The following is a 21,992-nucleotide window of genomic DNA, read 5'->3' on the forward strand; positions in this document are numbered from 1 at the left end:
TGCCCCCTGGTGCTGGTATAAAAATATGGCCACATTTGCTTACCTCTAGGGTAAAATGAATTAGGCTGGTGCAAAAGTAATTGCGGGCTTGGCCATTAAAAGTAATGACAAAAACTGCAAATACATTTGCACCAACCTAATATCAGTGAGCCCACAGCACCATCACTGAAGTATTGGGATTAAATTGTCAGTGTGGCGATGACCATGTTTGTCAAATCCAAAAGTCTGGACAGTATGGCCTTAAGGGAGCAGTGGCTAGAATATGACTATTTCAGACATGTCAGTGCCATGATTTTATTTTTATGATGACAACATGATGTCTGCTCAAATATCACTTTTCGGGAGTTTATAATTATCCAAATGGATCAGAGCTCATAGAAACCTAAGCTCATGCCTGTAATCCCAGCCCTTTGGGAGATTGAGGCTGGTGGATCACCTGAGTTCGGGAGTTCGAGACGAGCCTGACCAACATGGAGAAACCCCGTCTTTACTAAAAATAGAAAAAATTAGCTGGGCGTGGTGGCACATGCCTGTAATCCCAGCTGCTTGAGAGGCTGAGGAAAGAGAATTGCTTGAACCTGGGAGGCGGAGGTTGCAGTGAGCTGAGATCACGCCACTGCACTCCAGCCTGGGCGACAAGAGCGAAACTCCATCTCAAAAAAAAAAAAAAGAAAAAAAGAAAAAAAAAAAAAAGAAACCTAAGCTATTTCCCAGTCCTAGGACTCCGGGAATGTTTCCTAAGGAGTTCATGTGTAGACTTCAGGGACTCTCTGACCTTCTGTTTGGGAACAATGTTCCCAAAATGTGTAAGGAAGTGTTAGATCCAAATAGCCAGGGAGTGCTGGGCCAGTTGCCCAAGGTGAGTCCTCCACAAAATGAGACACTTGTGTTCACTTAGCACAGTGGTTCCAGCTTGAATCTATTTCATTTATACACACATTCCCCATTTTACCTCATATCAAGGTGGCTGGTAATCAGGTAGTTTCCTAACCACTCTAAGCCCATGTTTTCTCATCTAAAAACAGGAGAAAAATAATACTTACTAAATAACATTTAATAAAAAAGATAAGAATAGTCATGTGAAAGAAAGTAGTAAAATATCAGGCACCCATTAGATGCTTAATAAATGTTTTTAAAAGCAAACTTGTGAAACACTGATATTGATGGAAACTTACAAAGCATTTCGAGATTCGTCAGTGACAGGATGACTTCTCTGATGAATTATTCCTGGCACTAAGGTCATTGTAAGCTAATGAACACTACCAAATAGTGAAAAATTCTAATAAACTTTGTCTGTTTTATTCCAGGTGTGTTTCTGTCAGAGTACTTGGAAAACCATTACATTGAAAATGTTGCTATCTTTTGTGTTTGAAGGTAACACTATTTACCCAATTTATTTTTTTCTTTGGTTCTGATTGAAAATAGTATTATATTATAAAAACTAATGTTTCCTACATTGGGGACCCAGGAAAACTGCCTTGGGGGCTGCATCTTAGGGTTCTGCTATGGGCTAAATGTTTGTATCTTCCTAAAATTCATGTGTTTAAACCTAACCACCAATGTGATGGTATTAGGAGGTGGAAACATTGGAAGGTGATACGGTTTAGTGCCTTATAAAACAGGCTACAGAGAACTGCCTTGCCCCTTCCACCACGTGTGGACACAGCAAGAAGGCACCATCTATGAATCAGAAAACAGTCTCCCACCAGAGAGTGAATCTGCAGTGCCTTGATCTTAGACTTCCCAGCCTTTAGAACCGTGAGAAATAAATTTCTGCTGTTTATAAGCTACCTAGTTTCTGTTATATTTTATGGAAGCCCAAGTGAACTAAGATGGGTTTCTGTTTGTAGAATCAGCTGCTTTTCCTTTTAAAAAAATTGTAGGTTTTTTTTATTACTTACAACAGTAATATGTGATTATTGTAAAAAAAAAATTGAAACATTACAGAAACACATGGCCTGTAAAGGGAAACATTTTCCATAATCCCAACTTTCTTTCAAAGGTTTGGCATATGATTGTGTTCATTCTGTTTAATGAATATACCAACTTACATGCGAGCGCTTTAACAAGAATGGGATCATACTAACATGTTCTGCAATTTGAGATTTTTTAACATCAGGCATCTTGGATAAGTTCCACATCTTTCTGCCACGTCTCTCTCTCTCTCTTGCTGTCTCTCTTTTTCTCTCTGTAATTGGTGTGTAGTGTTCTATGGTGAGGTGTACCTATTGTAACTCTGCAGTTTCCTTTCTAGGTGGTTTGCTGCCTTTAGTCAACAGAAGACCAGAGATCCCACCCATGCATGGTATCTCAAGGGCTGGAGGAGAAAAAAAAGACAGCCAAGTGGGAGTGCCCTCATTTGAGACTGTATTTGAATGAGCAGTAAGTAGTGGGTAATTGAACTTGTAGAGGCTGAAGGGCCTAGAGGCATTGTGGACAAAGCTCCTTGGCAGCTGAAAGATGAGTGGTGTGCTATGAATCCCATCTTACCTATAAGAATGGTACACTTTAATGGGAGGGTTTTTATGGTTTTTATTTTAAGCTTCCTTCAGATATTATTTATTCAGTCAGCAAACATTTTTGAGTGTCTACTCTGAGGCAACCAGGAATGCAGAAATAGATTTTCTTAATTGATAAAAATTGATCAGTATCCATAGAGCAATAATCAATTGCATTCTATGGGACACAATTCATTTGCATGACTCAGCTTTCTACAACTTACAGGGTAGTAGAAGGATTCAAAGACAATGAGGCTGGGCATGGTGGCTCATGTGGTGGCTCAATCCCAGCACTTTGGGAGGCCAAGGCAGGCAGATCACTTGAGGTCAGGAGTTCGTGACCAGCCTGGCCAATATTGTGAAACCCTATTTCCACTAAACATACAAAAATTAACTGAGTGTGGTGGCGCATGCCTGTAATCCCAGCTACTCCAGAGGCGGAGGCAGGAGAATCACTTGAACCTGGGAGGAGGAGGTTGCAGTGAACCGAGATGGCACCACTACACTCCAGCCTGGGTGACACAGCAAGACTCTGTCTCAAAAAAAAAAAAAAAATTAAAAGACAATGAAAGGCAGAGATCACCCAGAAAGGTATATTAGGCTGAACATCCAGGAATTTTGTTCTTCCTCTCGTTTTAAAGACTTTCAGTATTTTAATGGACAAATATCACATTAACATACAACTGAAAAAATATGGCATGTAAATGCCAAGATCATGGAGATAAAGGCGGTTTAAAAACAGCAGAATTAATTTATCTGTAAGATGACTTTGGTAGGAGGAAAGTACGCCACTCTTTCTATAAAACAGCAAGGAAGTGCGGGGGCTGATGTAGGTAGCACACATTGCTACTTGATGTTTATAGGGACACTCGATGTTTATTAGTGGGTGATGGGGATCTCACCATAGATCGCAACTATTTCCTTCAACCTGAACTTCCAGGTCAGCTGGAACCTCCCAGACATCAGCAGATGTAAGCCTGAGCCTCTTCCTCTCCAGATGCTCTGATTACCCACATCCTTCTTGCTCAGTTCCAGCTCTGCGGCTTCGTTTCTTGCCTGAGGGTTGTACCTCTTCTTTGATCCCAGCTTCCCTGGCTTTGACCCAAAGTTTTTCCAAGAAAATAGGACTTTACTTTCTCCCTTTCATCCCTGTGATATTGTTCTGATTATAAGATTGCGATGGTTAATATTAAGTGTCAACTTGATTGGATTGAAGGATGCAAAGTATTGTTTCTGGATGTACCTGGCTCTTTCTGACTGTGGCCAGAAGAGATTAACATTGAAATCCGCTGACTGGGAGATGAACACCCACGCACAATGTGGGTGGACACCATCCCATCGGCTGCCTCCCGTGTAGCTAGAAAAAGCAGGCAGAAGAAGGTGGAAGAAGCCGATTTGCTGAGTCTTCCGGCCTCCATCTTTCTCCGGTGCTGGATGCTTCCTGCACGGGAACATCAGACTCCAAGTTCTTTGGCTTTTGAACTCTTGGACTTACACCAGGGGTTTGCCAGGGGCTCTTGGACCTTCGGCCACAGACTGAAGGCTGCACTGTCGGCTTGTCCACTTTTGAGGTTTGGGAACTCGGATTGATCCACCACTGGCTTCCTTGCTCCTCAGCTTGCAGACGGCCTATTGTGGGACTTCACCTTGTGATCATGTGAGTCAATTCTCTTTCATAAACTCCCTTTCATATATACAAATCCTATTAGTTCTGTTCCTCTAGAGAACCCTGACTAACACAAGGGTCATATACAATCATTGAGACTTTTGGAGTACCCTGGATAGAGGCCATCCTGTGTCTCCCACCAGCTGAGCTCAGAAAATAGAGAAAAACTGCAAGCTTTTGGAGAACCTTCAAACATCATGTTTAAAGAAAATTTAATTCGCTTCCTTTTGGCTGAGGTCTTGTTTTGAACCCATACATCAGCTGAAGTGGGTTGTCTTGAAATTCAAGTGAAAAGACTTAAATCTGATTCTGTATACAGCGAGAGTTGTTTATCTTTTCCCGTCTCTGAAGGGATTTGAAGGGTGGGGCAGGATGGGATAGTTTAAGCCTTTTCCAATCATCTCTAAATCTCCCACTGCCCATATATTCATTGGGTAATTGGTTGTGACAGTTTTGTCACAATGCTCAGCAAAGTGTATCCTTGTTCTGTTTCAAGTTGAACCACTTCCTTGATTGATTTCCACCAAAAATATCTACCCACAGAAGACCCACATGAGTGGTTGTTTGGCCTAATGGGGATGAGGGTTACATCATAGCAATGCACAAATCACTCCTAACTGCATGCTAGCAACCAAATTCCTTTTCTTCTGTGTTCCTTTAGCCATCCTTTCATGCTCCTTGGCTATTTTCTCTTTTTTCTCATTCCTATTTCTTCTCCTCTTCTTTGTCTCCTCTTCCTCAGGAGGAAAAAGGCGAAGTTTTTATCTTTGTGCAGAGTAATCCAACTTAACTCTCAGCCTATGTTGTCTCTCCCAAGTTCAAATCCAGACCATCTTTTGTATGGACCCATGTATCCAAGACTGTTCTTAGTTGCAAGCAACAAAAATGAATTCTAGATGAATTAAGCAGAATAATTTATCGAAGGAAAATTAGAATAGTTCAAGAATTGACAGAGTTGCAGGAGAATCAGGCGCAGGAAATGAACAGGCAAAAATGGGAGTGTGGGTTCCAAGACCAGTGTGAAATCGTGCAGAGACACATGGTGGAGCCACTGCTAGGTTGCTACATGTCCTAGCTGGCACCACCACCAACACTGTGGTCTGCTGTAGCCCTCCTCCCCCTGCAGACTGGTCTTGCCTCCAACCAAGCCCCATAGAAATAAGAAGAGCCTCAAGATCCTAGAGACTTCAGTAAAATGACAACTGTCCACCACAGCTCAGGCTTTGGTGAACGAAGCACTATCTGTTTTGCATTTCTCTTTACTCTTCCATCTCTCTTTCTACTTCCCTATATAGAGACATTTCCCACTGATGACCTAAATTGTGTCCTCTGATTCCCCAGTCCTTGGCCTCAGTGCCTGCTCCTTAGATACAGAATTGGCTACGATCATTTTTTTTTTTTTTTTTTGCTACAATCATTCTTGTTTTTAATCATTTTGCTCCCTGTGACTATACTTTTGCCCACATCAATCTCCATGACAATTCTATAAAACAGATATGATTATTCCTCATTTTACAGACGAAAAATCTAAGTCATGGAAATGTTACGTGTCTCAGTCACGCCACACAGCTAGAAAATAGTGGAAACAGATTTCAAACTCAGGACTGTCTGATTCCAAAATTCATGTTCTCATTCTAAATTTTTTTAATTTTTATTTTTATCAAAACTGTGGATGCTAAATTACTATTGATATTTTGTATTTACCTCTATGGCTGTAAATAAATGGCTTATATTGTCATTTCTTGATCTGCTTTGACTATCGTTCTTTTACTTCCAAGTACTGAATGTAGGTATTAATATTTAACTCTCTTTACATTCCCCTACTCTGCTATCATCACATTTTCCCCAACCCACCATTACAATTCTGTCATAATTTGGCTTAGAACTACTATCAATATTCAATGGATATATTACTATGACTAGGTAAACTCTATTGACAGCTGTGCCATGGCATACACTATGATGCTATTATAAATAGTATCTTCACTTGGATTTCATTTTCTGTTTGTTGTTGGTAATTAAAAATGTCATTATTTTCTTTTGTATTGACCATGTAACTAGCAGTCTTGCTATATTAGCTTATTAATTCCAACAGCTTATCTGTAGCTTTTTTGGCCTCTACATTCCTAATCATATCTTTGTATAATTGCAGTTTTCCCCTTCCTTTCTAATTTTCATTCCTTTTTTCATTGAAGTAATCTTGATTGAGGTATATAATTCATACACAATTAAATGAATACATTTAAATGTACAATCTAATGACTTTGGACACGTGTGTACCCAGGTCTGTATCACTACAAACAAAATAAAGAACCTTTGCCTAGTGTCCCTGGCCAGGCAATAGCACCCCACATTCTCAACTCCAGGCAACTGCTGATCTTATTACATATTGTTTCTTTTCTAGAGCTTTTTTTTTTTTTTTTTTTTTTTTTCTTGAGGCAGAGTCTCGCTTTGTCGCCCAGGCTGGAGTGCAATGGCACGATCTCAGCTCACTGCAATCTCCACCTCCTGGGTTCAAGCGATTCTCCTGGCTCAGCCTTCCAAGTAGCTGGGATTACAGGCACCTGTCACCACGCCCGGCTAATATTTGTAATGTTTAGTAGAGACAGGGTTTCTCCATGTTGGTCAGGCTGGTCTCGAACTCCTCACCTCAGGTTATCCACTCTCCTCAGCCTCCCAAAGTGCTGGGATTACCGGGAAGCAGAGTTTTATTTATTTATTTATTTTTAACTTGCGTCTTTTGTCGTTTCTGATGTTGCTTATTTGACCTTTTCTCTTTTTGTCATAGTCTTACCATTTATTATTATTATTATTTTTTTGGCCAGGGGTTTATCAGTTGTGTTAATCATTTTAAATAACAAACTTGACTTTGTTGATTCTGTTATGTGCTTATTTCCTATTTTATTGAGTTTTGCTCATCTCTGTGTTATTTCCTTCTTGGGGCTTAATTTGCTATTTTTTTAAAAAAAGCTTTTTGAAATTGATGCTTAGATTATTGATTTTCTTTTTTAAAATAATTCCAAATTTTATCTTAGATTCAGGGGGTACACATGCAGGTTTGTTACATGAGTGTATTTCATGATGCTGAGGTTAGGGGTATGAATGTCCCAATATCCAGGTAGTGAGCATAATACTCAACACGTAGTTTTTCAGCCCCTGCCCCCTTCTCTTTCTCCCTGCTCTAGTAGTTCCCAGTGTCTGTTGTTCCCATCTTTATGTCCATGTGTACCCAGTGTTTAGCTCCCCACTTACAAGTGAGAACAGGTGGTATTTGGTTTTCTGTTTCTGTGTTAGTTTGCTTAGGATAATGGCCTTCAGCTATGTCCATTTTGCTGCAAAGGACATAATTTCATTCTTTTTTATGGCTGTGTAGTATTCCATGGTATATATGTATCGTATTTCCTTTATCCAGTCCACCATTTATAGGCACCTAGGTTGAGTCCATGTCTTTACTATTGTGAATAGTGCTGTGATAAGCATGTGAGTTCATCTCTCTCTCTCTCTCTTTTTTTTTTTTTTTTTTCCCGAGATGGAGTCTTGCTCTGTTGCCCAAGCTGTGGTGTAGTGGCATGATCTTGGCCACCCCCACCTCTTGGGTTCAAGCAGTTCTCCTGCCTCAGCCTCCCGAGTAGCTGGGATTACAGGTGTGTACCACTACACTCTGCTAATTTTTGTATTTTTGTAGTAGAGATGGGGTTTCACCATGTTGGCCAGATTGGTCTCCAACTTCTGACCTTGTGCTTTGCCTTCCTTGGCCTCCCAAAGTGCTGGGACTACAGGTGTGAGCCACTGCACCCGGTTGCATGTGTCTTTTTGGTAGAACAAGTTATTTTCCTTTGGATATATACCTGTTAATGGGATTGCTGGATTGAATGGTAGTTCTACGTTTTTTGAGAAATCTCCAAACTGCTTTCCGCAGTGGCTGAACTAATTTACATTCCCAGTAACAGTGTATAATAAGCATTCCATTTTCTCAGTAGCCTCACCAGCATCTGTCAGTTTTTGACTTTTTTGTAATAGCTATTCTAACTGGTGTGAAATGGTATCTCATTGTGGCTTTGATTTGCATTTCTCTGTTGATTAGCAATGTTGAGCATTTTTCGATGTTTGTTGACCTCTTGTATGTCTTCTTTAGAGCAGTGTCTGTTCATGCTGTTTGCCCACTTTTTAATGGGATTATTTGTTTTTTGCTTGTTGAATTATTTAAGTTCCTTATAGATTCTGTATATTAGGCCTTTGTTAGATGCATAGTTTGTAAATATTTTCTCTCATTCTGTAGGTCATCTGTTTACTCTGTTGATAATTTCTTTTGCTGTGAAAAAGCTCTTTAGTAGTTTAATTAGGTCTTATGTATCAATTTTTGTTTTTGTTGCAATTGTTTTTGAGGACTTAGTCATAAATTCTGGACAAAGCCAATGTCCAGAATGATGTTTTCTAGGTTTTCTTCTAGGATTCATATCGTTTGAGGCCTTACATTTAATTCTTTAATCCATCTTGGGTAGATTTTTTCATATGGTGAAAGATAGGGGTCTAATTTCATTCTTCTGCATATTGCTAGCTATCCCAGCACCATTATAGAATCAGGAACCCTTTCTCCACTACTTATCTTTGTTGACTTTGTCAAAGATCAGATGGCTGTAGGTGTGCAGCTTTATTTATAGGTTCTCTATTCTGTTCCTTTGGTCTATGTGTCTGTTTTTGTACCAGTACCATGCTGTTTTGATTACTGTGGCCATACAGCATAGTTTGAAGTCAGGTAATGTGATGAGTCTGGCTTTGCTCTTTCCGCTTAGGATTGTTTAGGCTAGTTCAGCTTTTTATTTTTTTTCAGTTCCACATGAATTTTAGAATAGTTTTTTTTTTCTCCTAAGATTATTGATTTTCAATATCTTATCTTTTTCTAATAGGCTCAGAATTTCCCTGTAAACACAGATATCTATATTCTAAAAATTTTGGCATATTGCATTTTTCTTACCACTTACTTCAAAATATTTTAAAATTTCCAGTGATTTATTCTTTGACTCATGAGTTTTTTGAAATTATGTTTATTTATTTTCAAATATGAGTGTTTTCTAGTTTTCTTTTTGTTATCAGTTTCAAGTTTAATTCTACACCGGTCAGAATACATTCTGTATGATTTTAATCTTTGCAAATTACTTAGACTTACTTTTCAAAAAATATTGTTAAGAGTCCCACATGTACACATGATAGTTTATAAATTATGTGCTTGTTGTATGCAGAGTTCAAAATAAGTAAATTAAATAATCTTAACTGTGTTATCAAATCTTTTATATCTGTACTATTTTTTACTTGTTCTATTGCTTACTGAGAGAGCTGTATTAATCTCCACCATTATGTTTATAAATTTGCATATTTTTCTATTTAGCTCCATTAATCATTATTGCTTTAGATGTCTTGAGGCCATATTATTAGGTACATACACATTTATAAATATGATATCTTCATTATGAAGTAAACATTTTATCTCATTACAAAATGACCCTCTGGTAATGCTTCTTGCCTTCAAGTCTGCTGGATCATACCAAAGATTTTTTAAATCCAATTTATTGATACACAATTTCATATAATATAATTCACCCTTGGTATGTGTACCCCTTTAACAAGTTTTGACAATGTGTGTAACTATGGAAGGACCACTATGAGCAGGATAAATACTATTTCCATCACTTTATAATATTCCTTCTTGCCTCTCGGAGGTAATACCATCTTACTACTTGTCTCAGCATGTTACTTTTTTACTTATTTGTCACTTTAAAAAAAAATTATTTCAATCTTCCCCTTTACTAGCTTGTTATAAACTACTTACTGTGTTGTAGTTTATGGTGTTATTCATATTATAATTGGTATGCAAAACATACATAATACGTTTTACAAAAAAATATAAATTAATGACATTTTACTGGTTACCCTAGAGTTTATAATATGCTTTCCTGACTTATTAAATGTTTTTAAATGTCCCAGTACATGCAAAGATAATAGAATGCCTTAACTCCATTTATCTACTCCTGACATATCTGTTATTGTTATTGGTTATTTCAATCATCTTTATATTTCAAATCTTATAAGAATTTTTATTTAACATTGGCAATATTCATTTAGATTTACACATGTTAATTATTTTTCCTTTCATATATCTTTGAGCTTCCATTTGGGGCCATTTTCCTTCTCTCATGTATTCCCATTTGTCTGTTGGTGATAAATTAGCTCCATTTTCGTCTCTAAGTGTCCATATTTTGCCTTTGTTTTTGAAGAATATTTTCCCTGGGCATAGGGGTCTAAGTTAGCAGTAATTTTCTCTAGCATTTTAAAGATATCACACTCTGGGCTGGGCGCAGTGGCTCATGCCTGTAATCTCAGCACTTTGGGAGGCTGAGGTGGATGGATCACGAGGTCATGAGTTCAAGACCAGCCTGGCCAGGATGGTGAAACCCCATCTTTACTAAAAATACAAAAATTAGCCAGGCACGGTGGTAGGCACCTGTAATCCCAGCTACTCGGGAGGCTGAGGTAGGAGAATTGCTTGAACCTGGGAAGTGGAGGTTGCAGTGAGCCAAGACTGCGCCATTGCACTCTAGCCTGGGCGACGGAACGAGACTCCATCTCAAAAAACAATAAAAGATATCACACTCTGAATTTTTGGCTTCCATCATTTCTGGCGAGAGTCAGCTAACAGTAATATGTATTTTTTAATAAATTCTCTTTTGATCGTTTTCTCTTTTTACTTCTTTTTCATCCATTTTATTATGATGTTATGATTGAGATTTGTAGTGCTTCTTGAATCTGTGGTAGAGTATCTTTCCATAGTTTCAAAAATGTATTTTCAGTCATTAGATTTTCAAATATTACCTGTACCTCTTTTAAAAATAATTTCTATATCTAGGACTTCAATTACTGGTGTATGGACCTTTCCGTTACATTCATATGCCTCATATATGATTTTCTCTACTTTTCCACCCATTTGTGTCTCAGTCCGTATTTCCTTCTGGCCTATCTTCTGGTTCACCAAGTTTCTTTTTAGTTATGTACCATCTGTAGTAAGTTTATTCACCAATTTCTTCGTTTTAGTTACCATATTTATTTAGTTCTAGAATTTTTAGTTGTTTTCTACAGATTATAGTTTGCCCAAAATTTTAATCTTGTCTTTTAATTCCCTGAAGATACTAAACATACTTATTTTTAAATTTGCATCTGCTAATTCCATTATTTCTATTCCCTATTGGTCTTTGATTGTTTTTCTCTTTCTCTTTTTATTTTTTGTTATGTATTATCTTCTCATATGGTGCACTATTTTCAAAGAATCTAAATACTTTGAATTTTTATTTTGAAGTAATTTTAGATTTGCAGATGAGTTGTAAAATAGCATAAAGAGTTCCCATATACCCTACCCCTACTGTTAACATCTTACACTATCATGCTGCACTTACCAAAACTAAACATTTAACAATGATCAATACTATTGGCTAAAACTACAACACTGTATTCAGGTTTCACCAGTTTTTCCACTAGTGCTTTTCTCCTTCAGAATTTAATTCAGGATACCACGTTGCCTCCTCCAATCTGTGACAGATTCTCAGTCTTTTCTAGTTTTTTATTACTTTGATATTCTGAAGCATACTGGCTATATATTACAGAATTCCCTTCTATTTGGATTTATCTGATGTTTTCTCATGATTACAAGGGGTTTTGGGATTTTAGCAAGAATATTACAGAACTGACATGCCCATCTTACATCCTCTTATCAGGGGGTATCAACATGACTTCTTACTGATGATATTAACTTCAGTAGAAGTTATGGTTATAGTAGTATGTTCCAGGTATCTCTACTCAAAAGCTGTGATTTGTTTCCTTTCTTACTGGATTCATTAGAAGTGGATCGCTAAGTCTAGTCTATACTTAAGGGTTGGGGAATGTGTAGGTACCTGTTAAAACCATCACAGTACTTAAATCTTACAAATAAAAAATCTTGAGGCTATTTAAATATCTTATTGCTCTTTGAAGTTTCTCCCACTATTTTAGCATTTATCAGTAGATCGTGACAGTAGCAATTATTCCTGTGGTATGCTCATGATGATTTTTTATTTACCACATTCCTTCATATTGATAATTTGAAATTTTTCTGTTTTAAAGATTTGTCCATTCCTCCTCATTTATTTGTTTATTTGATTATTTAATTATATTAGCATGGACTCATGGATCTTTATATTATTCTTTGGGTTACAATCCAAGACTATTGTTGCCTATTTTGTGCTCAAATTATTACAGCTTTGGCTATTAAAAGCTTCTTTAGGTTGTTTTTCTTTTTGACATGTTCTCATTATAATTTTAAAAAAAATAGTGATTCTAATTGATACACAGATATAGTGGTATCTCATTGTGGTCTTAATTCGTGTTTTTCTGATGACAAATAATCTAGTGCATTTCTTACATGCTTGTTTGCCTTCTGAATACTTTTTCTTGGCAAAGCATCTTTTCATATCTTATTTGGTCTACTTTTAAAATTGAGTTGTTTTATTCTTATTGAGGTGTAAGGTTTCTGGATACAAATCCATGATCAGATATGTGATTAGTATGATTAGCAAATATTTTCTCTCAGTTAGTGATTTGTCTTTTCTTTCACTTTATAGTGTCTGTTGAAGAGCAAATATTTTTAATTTTGATAATGTCAACTTATCATTTTTTAATTTTATGGATTATGTTTTTGGTATTATATTTAAAAACTTATCAAAACCAAATCAAGCAAATTTTCTTCTATATAGTCTTTCAGAAGTTTCAACATTTTACATTTTACCTTTAGGTCCTATGATTCATTTTGTGTTAATTGTTGTTTAAGGGATAAGGTGTGTGTTGAGATTTATTACTTTATATGAATATTCAGTTGTTCCAGCACTATTTGTTGAAAAGACTATCCTTTCTTCATTGATTTGTTTTTGTCACTTTGCTAGAATTGAGTTCACTGCGTTTGAGTGGGTTTATTTTGGGGCTCTCTAGTCTGCTTTGTTGATCTATGTGGTTGTGTTTTCACTAACACCTTACTGTCTTTATTATGATAGCTTTATAGTGAGTATTAAAACCAAGTAATATGAGTCCTCCAACTCAGTTCTTTTTGCAAATTGTTTTGGCTAATCTATTTCTTTGTCTTTCTGTATAAATTTTGGAACTAGCTAAATTTTTTAGACTCATCTTTTTAAAAAAATCTCTTTGGATTTTTATTGTGATTGCATTCAATTTACAGACCAAATTTGGAAGAATTGACCTCTTAACAATATTGAGTCTCCAAATCTATGAAAACCAGGTAGGTTTTCATTTATTTATATCTTCTTTGATTTCTTTTATTAGTGCTTTGTAGTTTTCAGCATACAAATCCTGCACATATTTGGTTAGATTTATACCTAAGTACTTTATATTTTTGATGCTGTTTTGTATGGTATTTATTATTTTATTTCAAATTCCAATTGCCAATTACTGGTAGATAGGAATAGATTTGATTTTGCACGTTGGCCTTATTTTGTGCAACCTTCCTAAACTAGGACGTTTTTTGTAAGTTTAGGGAGAATTTTCTACAAAGCCAATTATTCAACTGCAAATAGATATTGTTTTATTTCTTCTTTTTGATATGGATTAAATATTTTGTTCTTTGACATGCCTGATTGCACTGATCGGTCCTTCAATATGATATTGAACTGTGAGCAGAGAGAAAGAATATCCATTTTTTGTTTCTGATGTTATAGGCAAAGTATTTGGTTTCTCACTATTCCACAGTCTCTCTCTCTTTCTCTCTCTCCATATGTGTTCCTTATAGGAACATACTTTATTAGATGTGCTTTATTAGGTTAAGAAAATTACCGTCTATTTCTACTTTGCTGGATTTGAATTTTGTCAAATGATTATTCTGCATTGAGATGATTCTATAACTTTTCTCATTTAGTCTGTTAATGTGGCATGTAACAGAATAATTTTCAAATGTTAAAACACCATTGCATTTTTGGAATGCACTCCAGTTGGTCATAAGGTATTATCCATTCTATTTGCTGCTGAATTCAATTTGTTAATATTTTGCCGAAATTTTTTGTGTCTGTGTGTCTGAGGATATTAATGTGTAGTTTCCTTTCCTTTTAATGTTTTTATTGATATTATTTTTTCTTCTTCTTGTATAATCTCTGTTTCCTCCAAGTTCTTTCCTCCCTGATTGTTTGCTTGGGTGTACCATTCATATTGGATGATTTTCTAAGTATCTGATGATTCTTAGTTGTCGGCACACATTTAGGATTTGGAGACTAAAAATCTCTGTGCTTGTAGGGCTTGTTTCCTGTGGACTTCACTATCTGGCTAAGCATTTTCCCTGAAGAATTTCAAATTATGGCTCTTTTTGTCTGTCTCTTTCTCCCTCTCTTTATTTTGAGCTGGTCAAATTCCTTTGAAAAAATATTTCAATCTTTTAGTCTGGAAAGTACAAGCTTGGCCGAGGATCTCAATATTTGGTGAAAACACTTTTATTTAATGCCCCAGCTTTTAATATGGTATTGTGTTTTTCTGGTATCATAGCTTCTCCATTTTACATCCTTCAGACACTCATCCACCAGTTGTATGCCTGTGAGATGACAAAGAAAGGGATGTGGGAGTTCTTTAAACAGATCTTCAATTAGTCCTGTTTTCAGCCCACCTTTCCCTCGCCTTAAGAAGCACATGGCAATGTAAATTCCTGAGGCTTTTTGGCAATTCACATTTTCCATAATGTAAACCTGGTGGACTGGCCTTTTCTTTCTTTGCCTTCTTAGGACTCCATATTAGAGTTTTTTAAGCCAGTCACCCAATATTTCTTCTTTCTATCTCCTCAAATATTATTGAGATGCCTCCTCTTTCCTCTTTCATTCTCTTTGTCCTTGTGGGCTTATGTGCTCCAAAAATGCAGTTATTTTCATTTTATTAGAGCTTCAAAGGGGAACACAGGCTAACACAGGTTTGAGTGCATTATGCCAACCATTTTTTAACGAGAGAATTCTATTACACTATACTGTTTCCCTCTAGTCATACTTGGGTAAGGGTTTTAGTCTCCACATTTAAGTCAGGCGTAAATATCATGAGAACACTGGCAAGTAGAAAAAATAACATTATTCCTTTCAAAAGAAAGGGAAAATGTATCGTTTTCTTTTAATATTTTTGTTGATACATGATTTTTCTTCTCCTGTATAATCTCTATTTCCTCCAAGTTTTTCCCTCCCTGTTTGCTTGGGTATGTCTTTCATATTGGATGAAATGAAATGGTTCTTATATGTGCCCTAAGAGAGGACTGAAAGCCTTTAATAGAGATACATTTGCTTGTTTCTTTATTGACAGTCTAATTCTACATCTTTCAGCCCTCATTTAAAGTTTTCTTGACATGAAGATCCTAGAGGCATTTTCTTCAGAACTGAACCTGGGTAATCAGTCTCTGTTGGGGATCACAGCAAACTGCTTCAAGAAAAGCTTCAGGAGTTGCCTGTGTCTTCCCACAACACCTACTGTCACAGGAATGATATTTCTTAACAAGCCCTGCCTCTCCACCCCTGCCTCCAAGACCAGGACTCCTCTCCATCTGCTGGCCCCTGTGACATGCTCCCCCAACCCCAATTAATTCTTCCTACCTCATTCAAAAAGACAGTGCCACAAGGAAAGGAGACAAAAATAATTACATAAATAATTATTTTTCCTGTACTGTTGGTGTGAAGCCAATTACCAGGCACTGTGCAGGTAACCCATGAATATCTCTTGAATTCTCTGAACCATAAAGTGTCATCAAAGAGACACAAACCAACTTAGCTCAGCCCACTGATGGTCTCAATTGAGTGATCCTATAAAAATACCATTATTTCCTCACTTTTGAGTTGTCCACATGAGAAAATGTGGTTAGAGGAAAGTCTTTTTATTCAAAATGATCAGGATGGATAGCTGGTTGTTTAAGCAAATAAAATCTGTTAATGTAAGGACTCACATATACAAAAATGTATTTCTCCCTTACTCATTTAATTTAACCTAACGTATATAAATATATGTCCATGTACCAATCTTTTTAGGTAGGGCTAACACCTTTTCTTCAAATATGGCAAAGTCTACTCCTTTGTAGACTTTGTAGACAAAGGGGTAGACTTTGCCTTTCTTTTATCAATGTGACGGTTAATTGTATGTGTCAACTTGCCTGCAACACGTGGTGCCCAGATTAAATGTCATTTCAGGGTGTATCTATAATTTCTGGGTGTTTCCAGATGAGATTAGCATTTGAATCAGAAGATCACCCTTCCCAGTGTAGGTGGACATCATCCAGTGCTTTGAGGTCCTGAATAGAACAAAAAGTGAAGGAAGGGGGAATTTGCCCTTTTTGCTTCCTCACTGCCTGCTTGAGTTGGACATTTCATCTCTTCTTCTCTGGCCCTCCAATGGGAGTTTACACCACTGGCTTTCCTGGTTCACAGGCTTTCAGACTCTGACTGAATTATACCACCAGTTTTCCGGTTTTCCTTGGTTTTTACCTTGTAGACTAGCAGGTTGCAGGATTTCTCAGCTTCCTTAATTTTGTGAGCCAGTTTCTTGTAACCTTGTCACAAACTGTATTCATACACATATACATAAACACACACACATATATATACACATAATACATCTATATACTAATACATATGTATATACATATATGTGTGTGTGTGTATTACATATATGTATTATTCAGTTCTTGCACTGCTATAAGGAAATAACTGAGACTGGTAATTTTTGAAGAGAAAAGGTTTAATTGGCTCACAGTTCCACAGACTGTGCAGGAAGTGTGGTGTTGGCATCTGCTCAGCTTCTGGGAAGATGTCAGGAAACTTACAAGCATGACAGAAGATGAAGGGAAAGCAGACATATCTTACGTGGCCAGACCAGGAGCAAGAGAGGGAGCAGGGAGGTGCTACACAGTTTTAAACACCGGATCTCGCGATAACTTGCTCATTCACTGTCACAAGAACAGCACCAAGGAGATGGCAGTAAACCATTCATGAAGAACCACCTCCACGATCCAATCACCTCCCACCAGGCCCCACCTCCAACATTTGGGATTACAATTTGACATGAGATTTGGGCAGGGACACAAATCCAAACCATATCAATGTGTGTGTGTCTCTGTGTGTGTGTGTGTGTGTGTGTGTGTGTCCCCTCCTATTGGAATATGTGGATCTATCTATCTATCTATCTATCTATCTATCTATCTATCTATCTCCTATTGGTTCAACTTCTCTTAAGAACTCTGGAAAATACAATAAAGCATATACATAATGCATCATGAATGACATTCAGTTTGTTTCTTTAGACTCTGATGCTGGTAAAATAATTTTAGTTAAGACATGTTAGTTAGTTTTTATATTTCTTTCCACCATTAATTTAAAATGAATCTTGCCATGCCTAACATAGCAGCAAATATTTAGCTTAATTTCACTTGTTATCCAGTATTTCCAAACATTCCACTTAGTTCTTATGAAAAAAAAAATCCTATTTAAGTTCTCTATTGTTGCAGTAACAAATTACCACAAATTTAGTGGCTTGAAACAACACACAGTTATTATGTTACAAATCTGTGGGTTAAGAGTCCAACACAATTCTCACTGGGCTCAAATGAAGGTTGGACTTTCTGGAAGCTCTAGGGGAAAATACATTTCCTTGCTGTCAGCTTTCTTTGGCTCAAGTCTCGCTTCCTCCATCTTTAAAGCCGGCAAAGTCAGGGCTGATTCTTTCTCATGCTGCCATCACTCTAGTTCTTTAGTTCTTTAGCTACCTTCTTCCAGCCTCTTCTACTTTTAAGGGTGCTTGCGATTGCATTGGTTCACCTAAATAATTCAGGATAATCTTCCTATCCTAAAAGCAAAGAATTAGCAAACTTAATTCTATCTGCAAACTTAGTTTTACTTTATCTTGTAATCTAACATATTCACTGTTACCAAGGATGAAGATGCGGGCATCTTTGGGAGACTATTACTCTGCCCACCAGGGAGCCCATACTTGTTTTACCTTGATGCACATTCTCTTGAGCAAATTGCATAATTCCCAGTGTAAATCAGGTTCGGAAGCTGCTGTAAGTGAATGTTTGTGTTCCACTCAAAATTCATCTGTTGGAATCCTAATTCCCAGAGTGGCTGCATTTGGAGATGGAGCCTCCAGTGAATTAATCAATGTTAAATTAAAGGTGGGACACTAATCCAATAGGGGTTAGTGTCCTTATAAGAAGAGATATCAGAGTCTGCTCTCTTTCTCTCTCTCTGTGCTTACACACACACCAAGGAAAAGCCATGTGAGGACATAGTGAAAGGGCAGCTATCTACAGTCCAGGAAGAGGGCCCACACCAGAAACCAAATTGACCAGAACCTTGGTCTTACGATTCTTGCCTCCAGAACTGAGAGAAAATAACTTTCTGTTGTTTAAGCGAGACAGCTTATGGTATTTTGTGTGGAAGCCCAAGCAGACTAAGACAGGAGCAAACACCACTGACTACTGGTCAGTGTAAACCTCAAATGATAGGAGTAGAAGTATATATAGAGAGAGCTTATGAAGAGGGAACAGTCAGTATACCTTGGCATCTGTTGGTATTTTCTTTTTTTAAAGAAATGAAGAATGCTAGTTAAGCCATTGAGTTGGTAAAGAAGAGGTTGGTTAAGAAAGCCTCTTTTGTGAATTCATTCTTTACTCTTCCATGGAATTTTCATTAAACTCTTAATTTAAATGTTTGAAACCCAGAGTGCACTCGTAGAACTAAAGTGTTAGCAAATGCATTGGCGGTGGAGTGTTTATGTAAATATGCATTTTTTCTGGTGAAAAGTCTATAACCTTCATCTCATCTAAAAAAGTTTTACCTAGAAAAGTTGAATTCTTACCATGACTTGCCCTCTGTGTTGTTTTTTTTTACTTGGGTACAATCCATTTCCACAATTAAATTGTACATCCGTGAGACTTTCATAGCAGGAACTATACCTGATATATTTTTCAGCCAACCCATAGAGCTTACCACTATGCCTGGCACATAGTTTATACTCAGTAAATGTTAACTTATTTTGAAGTTGGACCATTGCATTTGTGAGTTGCACAGTTGTAGAGTTAATGACCTAACCAGATTGTTTCAGTTTCAGTCACTTTACTCCAAAAAAGCGAAATATGTTTATAATTATATATGGCTCATAGAGCTTCTTGTGAAGTGATGACATTTCATGTTTTAAGAGGAAAAAACTCTGATTCATTTTTCAAACTTGTTTTGGAATTTTTAAGAGATGTTCCAATGCTCTGTGGTCAGATTTTACTCATGTCTCCAGTTGTATTGCTGTACTCCAGACCCAAAGTTGGCACCAATGCCTTGTTGAAAATATTATCAGTGGTAAGAGACCTACTACTGAGGATTTTATTAGCACAAATGAGGCAAATGAGAGTTCCTAAGAGGAACTGAGGGTAAGAAATGTACTGATTACAAGGCAGCTCTGTCCAGAAATTTAAATATACTGGGCATTTACATTCATTAGATTTGTGATTTAAACCACTGGAATGCTTCTCTGTTAACAGCAATGGAAGAGTTTTTGGATTTTATTTCTCCATTGACTTCTCACTGGAGCTGTTGAACACTGTTCATCAGCTTGAAATGTGTTTACAATTACTGAATGGCTGGGGGACTTGTGTCTTCGATGTGCGTTTCAGCAGTTCTGAGCAACATACCATCTCCCTGGTCTTGGAAGAGGCTACCACTTTTTCTTCCTCACAGTGCTAAGAATTCCAGCATCCTCAACCAAGAATTGGGTGGAAACTTAGGGGTTATTACAGCCAACTTTCCCACCCACTGAATGTAGAAATTTGTTCTACCACAGTGTGCTTCAATGATTCCTAAACTGCAAATCATGGTAAAAAATACATTTTACACCACAACCAAGCACATGTCTTGCATGTGCAGTCTCACACATAAATATATTTGTGAAAAAAGTTTAAAATGCCCTTGCTATATACAATGTATACCAATAGCTTTACTTTTATTCTGTCCACTGATAACTGATTATTGTTCATTTTATTATAATTTCTTCCATTTTATTGTATTCTGATCGTATAGGTATGTGTGATACATATATATAAAAATATGTGTTAATGCCATTAGGTACTCACTAAATTGATTTCATGTCTCTCTAATGTATTGCAAGCTGCAGTTTAAAAACACTGGACTACAGAATTGCTGTCAGATGTTTGGTCATTGTTTAGTTTTCATTTGCACAATTACAGCATGGAGGAGTTTTATACTTTACGATCAGTATTCATCAGTATTCATATATGTAACACTTAAAAAATTTTAAGTATTCAGTTAACAAATAAAGGTTGACTATATTCAAGGTACACAACTAATTTGTTAGGTACACATATAGATTGAATAATGATTTCCACAATCAAATTAGGGTTAACACATTGATACCCACTCATGATATACCTTAGCTTTCCAGAACTTGTTCATCTTATAAATGAAAGTTTGTCCTCTTTGATCAGTACCTCCCCATTTCCTTCACCCTTAACCCCTGGTAACCACAGTCCTAATCTCTGCCTCTGTGAGTTTGAATTTTTTAGATCCTATACTTAAATGAGACCATGCAGCATTTTATCTTTATGTGTATGGCTATTTCACTTAGCATAATGTCCTCTATATTGTCGCAAGTTTTCAAGAAGGAAAACCGGCCATTTGTGTAATAGGTTTTGAAGAACTGTGTTTTAATAGTACCTATTTATGTCATGCACTGCTCTACACACTGGAATGAAGAAATGTTCTCTCTAGCTCAGGTTTGAACCTGGGCATGGCCCAAATCTCAAGATGTAGAGAACAGTATGGCCGATAGGACTAGCAGGCGTCTAGAGGACAATGAGGGCTCCCTGTTGTTCTACATAACTTCAGGATTTTAAGGTGTTACTTCTCTCAGCTGAAACTCCTTTTATCTAGTATGAAAATCTTCTAAAAATTTGTGGTCAGTCTGATTAAATACACTTTTGGGGGTATTGAAGACATGGCCTGAAGTCTACTTATAGCATTCACATTATTAATTTAGTTACATATTTTAAATATTATATTAATATATGTAGTAGAGTATAATATGAACAATATTATATAAAATGGTATGTTAATTTAAAAATATTTTTTCCTACATCATATTTCATGAAAAAAACTGTATTCAATTCCACAAAGGAACTCTTTGCTGTTACTTTTTTGCTCATTGCTAGATCTGCTTTGTGAGTCATCTAAGTAGGATGTCTGGAGCAATTCAGCTTTATTCCCATTGAAGTTATTTGGAATTCAAAGTCTTTTGGATCCATGATGCTGTCACTGTACATTTTATTCCAAGCTGTAGATACCTGTTCTCATAGTTTTCTTTCATTCTTTCTGTGTAATATTTACACAGCAACTAGTTATTAAACTGGTTTTTGTAGTAACTTGATTGAGATATAATTCACATGCTATACAATTTGTCCATTCAGTGTGTACAAGTCAGGGGTTTTAGTATATTCACAGAGCTGTGCAGCCATGATCACGCTCAACTTTAGCACATTGTTGTCACCCTCCAAAGAAACTCCACATCTATTAGTGGCGCTCTGTAATTACTCCCAATCCCTCAGCCCTAGGCAAGCACTGATCTACTTTCTATCTCCATGAATTTGCTTGTTCTGACATTTGATATAAACGTAATTGTACAATATGTTTCCTTGTGACTGGCTCTTTCACTTAGCGTTATGTTTTCAAGGTTCATCTATGTTATAGCGTGCATCAGTATTTCGTTTATTTTTATTTAAATTGGTA

At 36.7% G+C, this 21,992-nt stretch overlaps 1 long non-coding RNA gene across 1 annotated transcript; it reads left to right on the forward strand.

Moving 5' to 3' along the window:
• The first annotated feature begins 706 nt into the window (after positions 1-706).
• Positions 707-16,154, forward strand: LOC103884234. The gene is made up of 3 exons (XR_002521953.2): positions 707-1,374; positions 2,255-2,382; positions 15,540-16,154. It is a non-coding gene; the product is annotated as an uncharacterized LOC103884234 (long non-coding RNA).
• The last annotated feature ends 5,838 nt before the right edge of the window (positions 16,155-21,992 follow it).

Source organism: Papio anubis, chromosome 3 (assembly GCF_008728515.1).
Source record: "Papio anubis isolate 15944 chromosome 3, Panubis1.0, whole genome shotgun sequence".
Classification (NCBI taxonomy): Eukaryota; Metazoa; Chordata; class Mammalia; order Primates; family Cercopithecidae; genus Papio; species Papio anubis.